This window comes from Equus asinus, chromosome 3, assembly GCF_041296235.1.
Source record: "Equus asinus isolate D_3611 breed Donkey chromosome 3, EquAss-T2T_v2, whole genome shotgun sequence".
Taxonomy (NCBI): domain Eukaryota; kingdom Metazoa; phylum Chordata; class Mammalia; order Perissodactyla; family Equidae; genus Equus; species Equus asinus.
In genome coordinates, this window is record NC_091792.1 from 31,554,496 (window position 1) to 31,571,442 (window position 16,947).

General features: G+C 36.1%; 1 protein-coding gene across 17 annotated transcripts in view; it reads right to left on the reverse strand.

Moving 5' to 3' along the window:
• Positions 1 to 16,947, reverse strand: part of INPP4B (inositol polyphosphate-4-phosphatase type II B) — a 794,515-nt gene that overhangs the window by 427,467 nt on the left and 350,101 nt on the right. For 14 of the 17 annotated variants that reach the window (XM_070504821.1, XM_070504820.1, XM_070504819.1 and 11 more), the window contains one exon: positions 1,707 to 1,780. The exons of the other annotated variants lie outside the window; for them this stretch is intronic. The gene's annotated coding sequence lies outside the window, so the exon portion shown is untranslated. The remainder of the gene's footprint in view (positions 1 to 1,706; positions 1,781 to 16,947) is intronic. 17 annotated transcript variants of the gene reach the window in all.

Below are 16,947 nucleotides of genomic sequence, written 5' to 3' on the forward strand. Positions count from 1 at the left end.
GGAGAATAAGCATTTTCGATGGAAAGGAGTATGATTCAGAACAACTGAGGTGTGAACAGTATTTTCTTTGTGGTTTTCCTTTGTCTGTTTAAGAGAACAAATATTACTAATACTCATATTGAAAATTACTTAGTAAGCTCTTACTCCAGTACTCCTTATTGGTACTTACAGCTATACTTTCACATGCAAAGCATAAGCAAAATGTGAAACAATTAACCATACAATTCAGGTCAAGAAAAAATTTTCTGCCTGAGAAAGCTAAAGCACTGGAGCAAACAGATTTTTTTCTGGTTTGAATTATCTAGATTCTAGAAAATTATCTAATATAATTTAATATGCGAAGCCATAAAATAGGACAAGTTACCTAAAAGCAGGCCAGCCTCAGGAGCATAAAGAACCTCTTAAAATGTATTTTCCTGTGCAACTGAAATTTCACAGTGTTGTAAACTATTATGACCTCAATTAAAAAAAAATAAAGTACATTTCCAAGAGAGAAACTTTTGAAACATCTCCTGTTGTAAACATGGAAATAGCCTGGGAAATGTCAAGTTGCGTAAAGGTATACACACACATACATATACACATATGTATAAATAGATACACGCATATATACACATATTTATTTGTTTGTTTACTGTAGAACTTCTCAGAACCTACAATATGTTAATGTGCACTTCAAGCTCCTGATAGTGTCAGAGCATTCCGAAAATTTTCAAACTTTCTTGACCCAAACCATTTTATGCAGAACATATCACGGAACTAGTGTCCAGAGGAGAAATGACCACATGGACAACCTCTTTGCATGGTCCTAAGATGTCAACACTGTAGTTTGGCAGGAGGTGTAGGTTGGGTGGTAGATTTGAAAGCATCTATATTCAGAGGACCAGGAGAGAAGACCAAATGACATTGCACGGAAACGTCAAGGGCAGAAAAGTGGCCAAGCAGAGCTGGTCCAAAGACACCTAACCATGGCCAGGAAGGCCGTATGAGACTGGGCCAGCTCGCATAGTCATCTTCAAGCCAGCTTCATCTTACGTCTCTCTCTACTTCTGTGATGACTTAGCTACTGCCACTTCATCCTTCTTTCAATCATTTTCTTTATTCACTGCTGTTCCATCTGCCTGCGACTCATGTCCTCACACTTCAGCTCGTTGTTTAAATATCGTCTTCCAGAGAAATACCCTATATTTAGTCAATCCACAGTAGATTCTTCCCTTGTCTCTCAATATTTTCTCCCACAGAACTCTGCTATTTCTCTTCATAGAATTTATCATAGTTTTTATTCATATATTGATATTTGCTAATTCCTGTCGCCTCCATTGGACTGTGGAGTCCATGAGGGGGAATGGACCATGGCTGTTTTGTTCAATTCTGTAAAACCACCAAATATCTCAGAGATGAGGGTTCACCATATAACAGGCCTTTGATGAATATGTGCTGATTTAATAATAAGTAATAATAATAACTAGTTAATTCTCTTACATTTCTGTCTAGGCCTGGCCTAACAGAAATCCTCAAAATTGATTTAATTATACATAGAAATCAATTCCTCTTTAGCCTATGGTCAACCATCTATAACACACAGTCACACATGTTCTACGACACCAAACTGGCATTTCTGTGAAAAACTTTTTAATAATAAGGGCTATAAGTTTGAATTAATCATCCCTCTAAAGGAATATTGTGTGTTAATTACTGAGACTCACTCTTGTATCTGCTTTATTGTTGTATTCCTCAAACAGCTCTGCTTTTTGATTATTGCTTTGCTGCTTTCAGAGCTCTGTAAAGGACAAAAGGACAAAATGTTAGGATTTGGTGTTTCACTGGGAACTTCTCCAGCTAAAATATTTAATATGCTTATAATGCCCATCGTACCAAACTTGAGGACTTATCATCACAAGATCCATGGAACATAGCTATTTCTTGTTTGTATTCCTAGTTAATCTGCTTCATTCAGCTTACAGAGCTCCACCAGAAGGAACTAGAGCTGACCCTTATTTATTTGCTTACATGAGCCAAGCACTATTCCAAGTTGCATGGATTAACTCATAACCACTGGGCAGGCAAGAGTTAACTCAGAAGGCCTGAGTTACCCAAACCGTGCACTTTCCAAAGAAAGGCCCATCTTCAGGACTGGCCCTTGGCCAGCTTCTAGAAGATAACCTGTGAGCTCTTGAAACAGTCTGCCCGATAAGAGTTTTTGTCTGCCTGAGGCCTTGGCCTATGCTGTTCCAGTTTGACCAGATATGTTTATGTTGAACACCTGTTTTTGCTTGGGGAAAGGGAGGCTGAAGTTTGAGTAGCTGAGGTCAATCATCTGGTGCTACATGCTCATGTGACTGACCGCTAATAAAACCACACGACTGGCCAACAATAAAACTCGAGAGACCAAAGTTCCGCTGAGCTTCCCTGACTGACCACACGTCACGCATGTAGTCACACATCATTGCTAGTAGAATTAAGTACACCCTCACGTGACTCCACTGGGAAGGGACACCTAGAAGTTAGTGGCTGCCTTATGTGCTTTACCCTTTGCTGATTTTAATGTGTCTTTCTCTGTAATAAACCATGGCTCTGAGTATAACAGCTTTGCTGAATCTTAGGAGTCCTTTCAGCAAATCATCAGCCCTGAAGGTGGCCTTGAGGACCCCCACACAACCACCCTGTGAGCTAGGTACTACTATTATCCACATTTTATAGACAGAGAAACTGGCAAAGAAAGGTGAGGTAACTCAGAGGCCCATGGCTAGTTTAAGTGTCAGTATTTTAATTTGAACTCAATGATTTGGTTATAGACTTTGGGCATTTTACCACTATGTCACATTGTTTACCAAAATACTTGTTATTATATGTCATACAATACATGTATAAAAAATACCCCTTGGTTCTTTTTCCCATTTCATTATCAGGAATGATAGTTTTCAAATTGTATATTTACTTTCAATTACCAAGATTTCATTTTATCTGCTAAAAAGAGAACCATAACTCTTATTGAGTCAAAGTTGTTCTTTAGCCACGTATTTTATTCAAAATGAATTTTTCTCCAGTTATGTCAATGATACGGACTTGACCTATATTTTTCTCACTCACATTCTGATATATTTCTTCCCATTCTATAAAGTTTATAATGTAGGAGGATGAAAACTATAAAGAGTCAGCTTTAAAGCACACCAGGTCTTATTTAATGTGAGGAAACAAACACATTATCACAATTTTTCTTAAGATTTCTATTTTTTTTAATCTGATAGATCTAGAGTTACTTTTAAGACAAGTGTTAAAAAAATAGTTCATAATAAAAGAAAGTATGAAAATAATCATGCAGTTGCTACTAAAGAAAATACAATCTACTGATTTCTAAACATAAAAAAGAAAAATAATATACCAGTTATATAGAAAAGTCCCAATTTTGGTATATCAAGCTTTTATTCAGGTAGACTTTGCAAAAAACATTGGTCTAATTAATCATTGTCATTAGGGGTCTGAGATAGTAGCTTTATTCTAACACTTGAACAAAACTGTCATTCATTCTCTTTTATCTTTTTTTCAATCTACCCAAAGGTAAGCATTGCACTCTGTTGTACATACAGCGGGTGACAGTTGTCTTGTCCTTATCACCAAAACAGATGGCATATCTCTTGATATTTTGAGGGGTCATTACATCCATGAAGATAATGAGTCTACCTTGGAAGGTGGAGGTACATAGGTCAACGTAGTCTCCTATGGTTCATAGTGCCCAAGCAAGCCCTTGAAATAACCTTCAAAAACACAAGTAAAGCCCACAGAGGAAGGGCAGCACCTCACACAGTGATGATGAAATGCGCCGAATGTAAACTGGATAATTGTGCAAGTCCAAAGAACAAAAGTCTACGACATGGAAGGACCAGCTGTGTTATGTTAGCCTCAGTCTTTCAGACTTGTTATGGTCCCATTATGATGTTATCATTTGTCAGCTCCCATCATGTAGCAAGAACTCAAACCCACTGAACTGTACGGTGACTTAAAATGAACACCCCCCAGAGTTAATGCAAACAAAAAGTCTCAACACTTATCACTACCTTTACAATAAATGACCAAATAGAATATTTTCCTTAATTAGGATATAAAAATTTTCTTTAAGTAGAAATACAAAATTCTGTTTTAAACAACTTCTGGATGTTAAACTGAGTTGAACATTATTAGTTAGGATTAAAATATGGAATAGTAAAACAAAAATTGGAGTATCCTCTATTGGGCTCTACCTTATCCTATGAGGTTGGTGCCTTCTTTGGTCTCTATAGCCACTCCCTTTATGGTCCTGAATGGGGCTTTCATCACTCACATTTTGTGTCTCTTTCTACCCCAGAGTCCTAATGTGATGGGGATATAGCTAAAGACAAATCTGGCTATTTTCCTTTTCCATGTTGCCCCATGAAAGAAAGCTGGCCTTGAAATGCTTTGTTTGTTGTTGATCTCAGACAGCCTGACAGATTCAAGTCAAGAGCCCTCATCAGTGAGAGGTTTTGGGATATTATGCCAAAGGCAGGAGCTGAGTGAGGTGGAGTTTAGAAAAGATCAGGGAGAGAGTATGCCATATATTTCAAGAAATTGTGCAATATGGAGGTTCTCATGGATTCTGAAAAACTTATACATTTGCCACCTAAAAGATACAACAATTAAAAGCCTTCTTTACAGATACACATGTAGTTACTAGAACTTCTTATAATTAACTGTCTCTAAAATAGATATAAAAATTTAATTCTATCTCCAAAAGCACTTCTTAAAATATTACTTTTGCTCTCCAATTCCCATCCCTTATTGTGAAGGCAAAGCAGAATTTAGCTGACAATATTCTCAAAATGATCTTCACATCAACTAACAAATTACAAAAAAAATTCTATTAGAATTAATAATTCAAAAAAAGTCTCAGGATGCATGGTAAATTTGTAACAATAATTTTTTGATATAATAGCAATAAACAGAAAGTAAAATTTTCAAAATAAATGAATATAACTCCCAGTAGCATTAACAATAACCTGAATCACTACAGCAGTAACAACAAAATCAATAACTGCTTATGAATAACTCCGGAGAGAAAATTATGAAAAGCTATGAAGAGAAATAAGGAATTATAATATATGTGTGAGTGGGACAGTATTTACATCATAAATATCACTTCTTCCCAAATTAATCTATATTTTTAGCATAATTCCAATCAAAATCCTAAAGTGAGTAATTTTAGAGCCTGTTAAAATTCTCTAAAATTCATTTGAAGAAAGAGTTGTGAATCATAAAGAAACTCTGAAGTATGAATATTAAAAAGAAGTTTTGCTCTATCTAGTGATAAAAATATATTGTTATGACACAGTATTTAACATGTGCAGAACTGGATTAGAAACTGATATGCAGATTAGTAGGAAAATATAGATATCCCAGAAACATCCCATTATATGCATTCACTCAACAAATATTTGATGCCTATCATATGCCAAACATGACACTAGTTATTAAAGGGACAGTACAATATCTGCCCTCAGAAAGTTTGAAGGGGGAAAAAAAATTAATAGCTGTTTTCATTACAGTTGAAATCGATACAAATGGGCATAAGATTCCAAATGGGGATAGGATTCCACGGATGCATAGAGAAAGGGAATCTAAATCAAGAGTATGATAAAAATGAACACCACAAATTAATGAGAAAGAAAGGAATTGTTAAATAAATAATGCTGAGATAATTGCCTAGCTTATTAGAATAAAATCAAATATGTTCCATTAGACATAGATATACATTCCAGATGTATTATTAAATTAAATACAAATAAAATGTGACATAAAAATAAAGAAAAATGCAATTGATTGTTTATATGCGTTTTGAGAGAAGTTAGGTCTACTTATGAAGCTTATAAATGCAAAAAGAAATTCGAAAGAAAATGCCTGGTAGATTGGACTATGTAAAAAAAAAACTTCCCTAAGTCAAACCAAAATTTAAAAAGTAAAATAGATACAAAATTATTTGCAACGAATGCAAAACATCAAAATCTATCTTATATAAATACTAAATGCCAAACTATCAAAGGATACTTCACAATAAAGAAACTCATTAACGAACATATGGAAAAAATGTTCAGCCTCATTAGTACTCAAGGAAATAGCCATTAAAACAATGACTGACAATATTTCATCTGACAAATTGGCAAAGAAGACAACGTTTTCATGCTTGATGCCATTTTGAAATTGTTTTGAATGCCACTTTCCTACAACCCCTAAGAGCTCTTAAAGTTTTCCTCCCCTGTCCCAGAAGATCTAGGAAGCATTCTCACCAAATATAATTTGCACAAGATGTTCATTTCAGGCACATGCTATTTTAACTCCCACTAAATCACAATACCCTTTAGGTAAGTGACTGTCAAGTATTCATTATGGTATTATGGGTACCACATGCAGTACACAATAAACATGCAATAAATGTGTTGAACGTTGAATAGACGAATAGATGAAGTTGTTTCTTCATCATTAAAGTAAATAAAAGATTAGAAGACATTTGTTTCTGTCCAAAATGACCATAAGACATTTTGTCCATAAGATATTTGGTCTATACCCAAAGGTCCTTGACATTTGGTCCTTTCCAAAAATTCCATGAGACATTTGGCCCACGGCAAAAGGTCCATCATACCTGGTCTTCTTTGGTGCTGTCCAAAATGTCCATGCAGACATCTGATCCATGCCAAAAGGTCGTTGATATTTGGTGCTGTCCAAAACCATTTGGCATGGACCAAATATGTTTACGGATGTTTCAGACAGGACTAAATGTCTTGGAAGGAAATAAAAGTATGATGCTGGCTTCTCAAAAAATATGTTTCCTACCCTTTGATCTAGTAACCCTAATTCTGAGTTTCTATTCTAGGGAAGCTATCCTAAAAGAAAAAAGTTGTATACACAAAGAGTTACTACAATATGACTGAAAATGGGAAAAATGTAGAAACAGCCTAAATATTCAACAATAGAGCAATCTTTGAAAATACTGTGTGACATTAATTTGATTGAATATTATGTCATCATTAAAAAGAAGAGTTTAAAATTCAGTTTAAAAAGGCTGATACCAAAATGTTAAATGTAAAAAACAGAATTTAAAGTTGTATATCTCATATATAACAGGTGTAGTGTAGCAGCTAAGATTCAGAATAAAATTCCATCTTGATTACTCCTTAACTGTATCCGTGAACAAGTTACTTAGGCTCTTTAACCCTCAGTTTTTATAAAATGGGAAAGTAGTAATAATATCACCTATCTCAAAGTGCTGTTATTTTTAATTAAAAATCATATTACATAATTCAAATAGTGTTAATGGTACCTATCATATAATAGTATTCAGTAATTGCAGCTATAGCTTTTATTTGAACTATTAAAAACAAAATCTATTCATACCAGAAAGTCTAGATGCTAACACATTGATGCGTTGGCAGTAGTCTTTGTGAGGTAGATGTTTGGCTGTCCAGAACCTTTAAAACACATCTCCTATGTTTGGGAAATGTCCCACCTTACAAGTTTACAGATCATCAGGACAGACATCAGAAATCTACTCCTCAGCCTTCCTTACCTGTTAAGAGTGTAAATTATCCCTAAAGGAATAGATGGTGAGCGCGCTAGGGTGATGGCTTGCGACCTAGGCTTTTCTGACAAGATACTGTGGTACAAGGTTTCCATCTCAGAGTCTCAAGCTAGAAAGAGACTGCAAAGATCATTGTGGCAAAAATATAATTAAGTCCAATCACACATCTGTCATTTGAATCACCTCTACCCCATACCATGACCAAGTTGTCACCGTCAGTGATACTGAGCTCAGTAGTTTGCTATCTTAGGAAGAAAACCAGATATTCTATCTCTTGGTAGCTTTGAGTGACAGAAAGTTTTTCTTTTACACTGAGTCAAAATACATATTCCTGAAACTCTTGTTTTCCCTGAGTCTATCTCCACATCTGAGTATTCTTTATGCTCTCATTTTAGATACCCAAGATCAGTGCCTTGGAATCACTGCATAGCAATCTAACCCAAAATACTTTGATATATACTCCACATGCTTGTTACTTTGATTCTGTATCAATCTGTCATTGCCCTGGGTGACCAGATGCTCCAGAGCAGAGATGTGAATCGCTAAAGCAGAGGCACTGTCTCCTCTTCTTTCTCTTCAGATCACAAACTCATCATTTATTTGACTCCCATCATAGGAAAACAAAGTTGCACTGGACCACAGTGTAAAAAGAAATTTGGAACCCAATACAAAATTTAGATGTTAGTGTTTTGTAGAGGAAAACTTTTCTACTTTTTTGTTTTTCTTGAAGGAACTAACCAAAATGGTATAGTGAAAACTACACAAAACTAGGAATCTGCCAGTACAGATTCTAGGTCCTGATTCTGCTACTAAATCCTAGAGAACCTATAAAATCCAGATTCTTGCATTCCTTGAAGGATAATTTAGACTCTCAACATTTGATGACTTGATTTCTAATAAATAATTAGATCCCTAAGTCATTAGCTAAGGAAGAAGTAAACAAAATAAAACTGGTTAGCAGTATCATTTCATTTGTACTTCAGGTTTCCTTTTAACTATTGAACAGAAGTTTTGAGATTGAAATCAAAAGTATGCCATCATTAGTTATCCTTCTGATCTTCATCAGGTATGTATTTTTTCTGCTTTTGGAAACTGACAGATCTACATGCCCCATGCTCACAGACAAGAGTTGACACTACCCCAAAAAAATACAGACAGATTGCATAGACATAAATGAGGACAAAACCTGTACTTTTATTAACTGAAAATCCTTTCCCCTGATTCATTTGGCCAACAAATACTGGATTCCTGTATAAGTTATGGTAACACTAGCTATTGAAATAGCTAACCATGAAATCTCAGTCACTTGTTCAAGTTATTAACTCATTGATCCAATTTTTGGCTGAGGGGAGCAGGGAAGAAGTTCTGTTTTATAAAGGCCTTCAGGAACTCAGGCTGAGAGAGACCCCACCATCTTGCAACCAAGTGGCTTAGTCACCCTGAATATGGGAATCTAGCAGGGTGACTAGAGAAGAGACAGAATGAGGATCACATAAGAGCCCTTTATTGGCAAGGTCTGGAGTGTCACATGATATGCCTAGGTGCAAGGGGGCCTCAGCAGCCATAACTTGACACCTTGGAAGGGAACCAGTATCTCTGGTGGACAGCTGACCATCGTCATCACAGTCTCCTATAGTTAAAGATTTTGTGAGGGTCAATTAGTTCACGGCAGGTTGCATACATTTATCTATACCAATGCTAGATGTCTAAATAATGAAGTAGGTAAAATGAATGATTTAGAAAAGAGGGCTTTGGTAAAATTGGCGTCAGAAATTGTTGCAGACAAGAGTGTATTCCGAAGAATGTGGTGATTATATGGTGCAAGCACTCTAGGGAGGATAGACAACAGGGGTCCAGGAGAAATTTGCTCCTGGGTGAAAAGTATCAGAAACATCTTTGGGCAAAAGTCATACTAGAAAAGGGAATTTCTAAGTGTGTTCTTTTCATAGTCATATAATAAAAGATGAAAATACTCCTCAGGCTGACTCAGGACATTCCATGATCTGCCCCTTTCCATTCTTCTTCTTTACTAGTTCTGTACACGGATTTTTGTCTCAATTATTTCCAAAATGACTCTTGTTTTGTGGCCTCTGCAAATGTCCTCTGTCTGGAGCTGCCTTTCATCAGGCTGCTAACCTCTGGAACTTTACCAACCCGAAATAGCATCCTCATGTACGCCAGGAAGAATCTTCTCCCCTCTTAGAATTCCCATATCATTTATGTTGTGGTGGCTTGTTATGAGGCAATTTGTATGTTGTTATATGAAACTATTTTTTTGACTCTTTACACTATTGTATCTCCCTTTATATAGTAAGAGGCTAAAATGTTATTGAGTGAATGATGGAGAAAGTAAACAGATTTATAGGTTATACTAGTGGTTTTTAAACATGTTGCATACCAGAATTACTCGGGGACTCAAGTCTCAGTCAGTATTATCTGGGTATTCTGCATTTCTAACAAACTCCCCAATGATTTGCTTTCATCGGCTTTGAGAAAAATAGATGACTAATTCTGCTGAATCTGAAGTAAAGCTGTTAAATCATATTTCAGACAAAAACACAATGAGTCAACCGGTTTTAATTACCCCAACATAAACTGATAGGCACATGACGTAGCACTGGAGAGTTTATTGAGAACTGGGATCTATTTCTTAGTACAAGTAGTTAAAACTTCTCAAGAAGGGAACATCTATTCCCTTTTGTGTTCTAGTGCACATGAGGTAGTAAAAGAGATGACTGTGAGCGAGCTACAAAGTAATAATCATTACAATAACATTACCTTTAGTACCCTTGTGAGAGTGAGGAAATAAAAGGAATAGTTAAATATTAGAGAAAAAGACATATGGCAGTAATATGTGGGTATTAGTTGAGAAATCATTTTAAATTAAAATAGAGAAAGTCAATAGCTTGCAAGAATCCTAGTGATTGCTTACCAAATTCCTTACTATAAGCCCAGGAAAACGCATGCTGTGAATCAAAACTATAGGCTTGACTAATAAAGGGGAACAATATTATTGTAAGGGGAAAAGTACTATTTTTATTTGTTTAAAGTTCAACCAGGTTTATCAGTTTTGAGATAACGTAGCTTTGAAATTTTGCTCTTTCAAGTAGTTTCATGCACAAGCGGTAAATACTACCAGTCAAATGTCATAAACTGACCGGTTAAAAATCATCTTTCAAAACATGGAAAGACAGGCAGAGTGAGGATGACAGCGAAGCCCTCAAAATAGCCTACAGATCAACTGTTATCTAGGAATAAAATGTTTTCTCCCAAAACAATTTTCAAGATTGCCTTTTAAGGAATGTCAAAGCTAATAAAAACACATTTTTTGCCCAACATATACAATATATCAAAGGGATGGAGCCAGCTAGAGACTCAGTGAACCCAGGATAATGGTCTACCAAAGAGAACACTTAACACTTAGGGTCTTTAAAAAAAAAAAACAGACAGACAATCTAACAGACTATTTTCTTTGAAAGGAAAGATTTTAGGAGATACCACATATTGTCCCCTAAAATGGTAGATTAGAAGGGTAGAATAAAATAATTATACAAAAATCTAACCACAGAAGTTGGCATTTATAAGGATTTATAATATTCAAGGCCTCTGCTTAAAAACGCTATCTCATGATCATCCCTGCTTTAGTTGTTTCCACATTGGAAAGGCTGATAGAGGCCCAAAACATCAAGGCCAGGAGAAGGTGGTTAAGAAATAAGAACAGATCAAACTGATTTCTCCTAAGGGAGATGGGATCTATGAAGCTATTGAGATACGTGCTCCTGCAGAGTTTATAATGTAAGCAATGGAGAAACAAAAAGACAATCTAAGAATTGGGAGAAGATATTTGCAAACCCCATATCTGATAAGGGGCTAATATTCAAAATATATAAAGAACTCATACATCTCAACAACAAAAAAACTAACTACCCAATTAAAAAATGGGAAAAAGATCTGAGCAGACATTTCTCCAAAGAAGATATACAGATGGCCAACAGACACATGAAGGGATATTCAACATCATTAACTATCAGGGAAATGCAAATCAAAACTACAATGAGATATCACCTCACTCCCATCAGAATGGCTATAATTAACAAGACAGGAAACAACAAGCGTTGGAAAGGATGTGGAGAGAAGGGAACTCTCATACACTGCTGGTAGGAGTCCAAACTGATGCAGCCACTATAGAAAACAGTATGAAGAGTCCTCAAAAATTAAGAATGGAACTACCGTATGATCCAGCTATCTCACTGCTAGGTATTTATCCAAAGAACTTGATAACATGAATGCATAAAGATACATGCACCCCTATGTTCATTGCAGCCTTATTCACAATAGCCAAGACTTGCAAGCAACCTAGGTGCCCATCAAGGGACCAATGGATAAAGAAGATGTAGTATCTACACACAATAGAACACTACTCAGCCATAGAAATGATGAAATCCAGCCATTTATGACAACATGGATGGACCTTGAGGGTATTATGCTAAGTGAAATAAGTCAGAGCGAGAAAATCAAATATCATATGATCTCACTCATAAGTAAAAGAGAAAAACACCAATAATCACATTGAGACAGAGACTGGATTGGTGGTTACCAGAGGGGAAGGGGGAAGGGAGGGGAGGGGAAGGAGTAAATTAGGCACATGTGTGTAGAGATGGATTGTAATTAATCTTTGGGTGGTGAACATGATGTAATCTACACAGGAAAAAAAATTCACAAAATCAAATATCTATCCTGCCATCATTTTGATAAGATTGCCAATTTCCTTGATTTATTCCTAGTTTACCTCCCAACCCATTTACACCCAGTACTTTTGAATCTTTCCACCATGTACTTTTACCCAATTATCTTCCAAAAACACCTCTTGGTCTCTTCCCATTCCTAACACTACTGTATCAATCATTTATCTAACTATGATCTGTCTTTCATTTATTCAGTTATTTAATTAAGTTAAAAATATTATATATTTAATATAAAAAAATTTAAGTGCAAAATATCATGTTTCTGGATCTTGAGGCTCAGAGTTGTGGACTGTCCCAGCAGTTGGGAGATCCAAGGTAGTGGGGAGCTTCCACCTGAAACAAAGGAGAGCACGAAAACTGAGGGATCCTGCAGAGCTCAGGAACCGCATGGGACGTCAATATCTAAAGCTGGATGCATGGCCAACTGAACAAAAAGAGGACTACAACAAAAGGACTGAAAGAAGATGTCAAGGCCAAAGAATAGAATCAGGTAGCTAAGAACCAGGAAAAAAAAAAAAGAAGAAAAAATAATTTATTGACATCGTATTATTGGAGCATCTTTAAGTTGTCACATATTGTAATGGCATAACTTCTGAAGAGACATATTGGACATGTGGTTAGGTATAACTGGGATGAGAAACAAAAAAGTGAGTGGATTTTTGGTTCAGGGTACAGCAAGGGTCTGAAGTTCATTAATGCACTATCCTAACCTATTTCAATGTCCTCTAGAGTAGTGCTATGCAATAGACGGTTCTGTGATGATGCAAATGTGTTCTAATCTGTTCTGTCCCGGAGCATATCCACTAGCCACATCTGGCTATTGAGCACTTAAAATGTGCTTAGTGTTGCTAAGGAACTGAATCTTTATTTGATTTCAGTTAATTTGAATTTAAATAGCCATGTGTGGCTAGTGGCTACTACATAGTATTATGCAATGTAGCTTTAGAAGTAAAAATTAAACTTCCCACCAGACACACAAAGGAGCAGTGTCATTCTCAACTTCATGAGTAAAGAGCAGGACAACCTGGGAACCAACAATGTCCTCTATAGGGGCCAGACTTAACTCTGGGGAGCCAAAGCATTGATTGTTAAATCTAAATGGGTTAAGGGAACACAAAGAACATGGTTGTGGTGGGGTGGGGAGCTTCCATTCCTCAGGATTCTTATTTCTAACAGAATCACACTAGAGTAACTCCTGCCTTTCTCCTCCCACCTCACTCTCTTGGGCTTCTCTCTCTGTTTTGAATGAGAAGACACTGTGCAATCTTTTCAGCTTCCTACCTTGTGGTAAGCCTATAATAGTGGGCTCTGCCCCAGGAAGGAAGCCCACATTTGTCCAGCTCTATCTGAGTAGCTGGCTAAGTTTAATTCCATAGTGAAATATTGGAAGCTCAATCTGGCATCAAGCATGTCATATCATCCCATCAAGCTTTCATCAGGAATAAAGCTGTTATTTACAGCTCCATTTCTCTGACTTCCATGCCTACTAATCAGTTGTTTCCAAAACGTGGAAAAGAGAAAGAATTTATTTACCACCCCCTCCTCAAAACTTCGAGACTCAATATTTGTGATCATTTAATGGCTTCAAAAGTAAAAGTTAGAATTTGTCTTTGTCTAGACCCTCTTTGTTCTGAGAGAGACAACTTAAATGATACTTTCAGGCATATATACAAGCTATATACATTATCAGTTTATATTAAGGCAGCCATGAGCCAGTGGAGTAAATGGTATGAAAGGTGTTTTGTACTGAGATTTCCTGACCTTCTTGAGTTGGTCCAATTCCGCATTATTTCCTTTCATACTATCTGTTCCTTCTCCTTTGTGACACATCATATCTTAATTTGTGTGATTCATTAATGATGAGTTTACAATCCCGACTGGATGATAAACCCTATCAGCTTCACAAGGGAAGAGACTATGCTCATCTTTTAATCATCATTTTATTTACAACACTTGGAATAATGACTGGCACATGGATGATATGCTCAATAAATGCATAACGCATATTTTATTTAATGACATAAAAGATTATCTTTAGTATGAGCAGAGATTATGATACAAATTTAATTTTTGGCTTCTTTTATGCATAGTCCTCAGAAATAGTGGTCCTGCAAAAGGAGAATTCCTATTTGGAGGAGTACAATAGTCTCCAGGAATACAAAACTAATAATGGTCATAACAATAGGAACCAATAATAATGACTGGATTCATGCTAGGCTTTTGCTTCCATTCCACAGGTCAGTGCCAAGGGTCTGACAGTAGAGTTAGCTAGATAATTTAAAGTACATAATCATGGCGCTCAGGCCACCATAAAAGCTTCCATTTGTTGAGTATCATTATGTTCAGACACTGTGCTGAGCACTCTAGAAAACAGAGTCAGGATAGGAACAGTTTTTTGAGCCAGTTTTTTTTCTTTACCACTTTGCTATAATACTTCTCCCTCATGGCAGTCTTTAGGTTCATAGAGCAAAGGTCAGTAAGAACTTTCTGTGAGTGAATATCACTAATAGACTTAAGAAGCAGCGATATCTGATATCCAGTTCTGGGGTTCCACTTTTACATCATAGTTTCTCTAGACTTTAGTCAAGTTTGTAGACTAGAAATCTTGTGCTTTATAGACTAATGTAGAGCCTGTGTGTATATTTTGGATCAAACTGAAAAGACAGGAACTAAGACAGGATTAATGTGATGATATGATTAGAGGCAGTGGGGAAGACACCTGGTCTAGAGTGATGAGCAGCAACTAGAAGAGAGTTGTGGAATTCAAAAACACTCACTAGAAATTTTGGGGAAAGACCTGGATTTCTTGCCATTGTACAGAATGAGAACTCAAAATTATTGCTACTTGGATACACGAAGAAAATGCGATACTGAATAGAAGGTGATCTACCCACAGAACCCAGGGCCCTGAATTAATCAGAAAGGGCTGCGATGAGGTCTGGGAATCCTTAGACTACTGCTTGGGAACATGGATCTTAGTGACAGAGAAGTTAATAAGGACTAGAGAATGTTGTGCTTCCTGAAAACGTTAATATAAAAAGTTCAGAACACTTTCCCTGTCCTAGACTATCATGTACAGTTCTTATCACTGTATCTTAAGATGAATATGGAAAACTTAAAAAGATCCAGAAAACAGCACCTAAAACCATGAGATGAATGAAGTATGAGAGCAGCCATATGCAGTCAGATAAAAATGGAAAACTTTGCTAAGAGGGAAACAGAAGCTGAGGAAGAATATCAACATAAAAATGAGCAGCTTAAAAATTAATATGACTTACAAATTTAATATAGATTTGAAGAACAAATTCCAAAGTATTAGGGCAAAGGAATACGCTTTGAGGAAATAAGATTATCAGTACTTTATTAACACCAATTGGATACACATTCTGGAAATATACATACATCTGACAAGAATTTGTCAAAGTATGAAAAACTAACCCACAGACAGTTACTAAAGGAAAGCTTGGATGTAGCCCATCTTTAGGGTTGAAAGCCACAACTTCCAATAACCACACTTTCAGGCATCCACTGGCAATCAAACACTAGAATTAGAAGGATCAGAGTATATCACCAATTAAAATCTAGAATATTTTGAAAAAAGCAATTTAAGCAATACCGATAGCTAAATTTCTGAAAGAAAACATCTGTAAATTAAGGAATTCCTCAGAAAAATTCTCTTTGTTCAGATATTATGAGAACAACTGCAATTAGGGGTCTTGTATTTAGATACTGGTTAATAATGATTTTTAGTTTTAAAATATCTATGCAATTAAGGGGGAACTGAAGTTATCAGAATGTTAATTTGTCACTTGGAGCACTAAAGCAGAGATCCCTACCCCTCAGCCGAGAATCCTTGTTCCGTAAAGGATTTCAGGAGATTAGTCTGCTCCTTCCTAGGGAATCGAAATAGCTTTCAGAGAGGCATGCACAGATACATTTTTTAACCTGACACTAAGGGAGATATAAAATTACTTTGATGGAGGAGACTTTGATCTTAGGCCAGAAAGCTGAGAGAAGAGAACAAAGCAATCGGATCCAGACACAGTCTCAATCTTCATTTAAATGTTTTAGGAACACGTCACTGGAGTGGAAATTTTCTCATTCAAAAAAAAAAAAAAACCCCTAAGTATTTAACTTTTAGACTGATAGTCTATATCTCTGAGCCACAAAAAACAGTAAATAATAATACTCATTCAGAAAGGGCTCTGTTTTCCCAAATCTAAGATTATATAAACATCATGTAGATGAATACTCTTTTGTCAGCTACGAAGGAAAATAATTTATTTTTCACAACAAAGTTCAGATAGTTCAGAGATACTGTCTCATTTGATCTTCAGAACAATCTGGAGTGAATAAGAGACGATAACAGATTCCTATTTTACAAAAGTTAAAGTTCAATCTCAAAGAGCTGGTGAATGTACCAACAGCTGCCTATTTGACAATGGCCCCTGAATGAACTGATTTAATCAGGGGCTCTGCTGGGTTAAGAAACTGGGATTTGAATGAAACTGTCTGATTCTAAACTCTTGCTCTTAACCCACTATATTTTAAATTTCCTGTCCAAGGTAACATGCATTTACTACTAGAACTAACAATTAAACTCCCAAACTAGTGCTC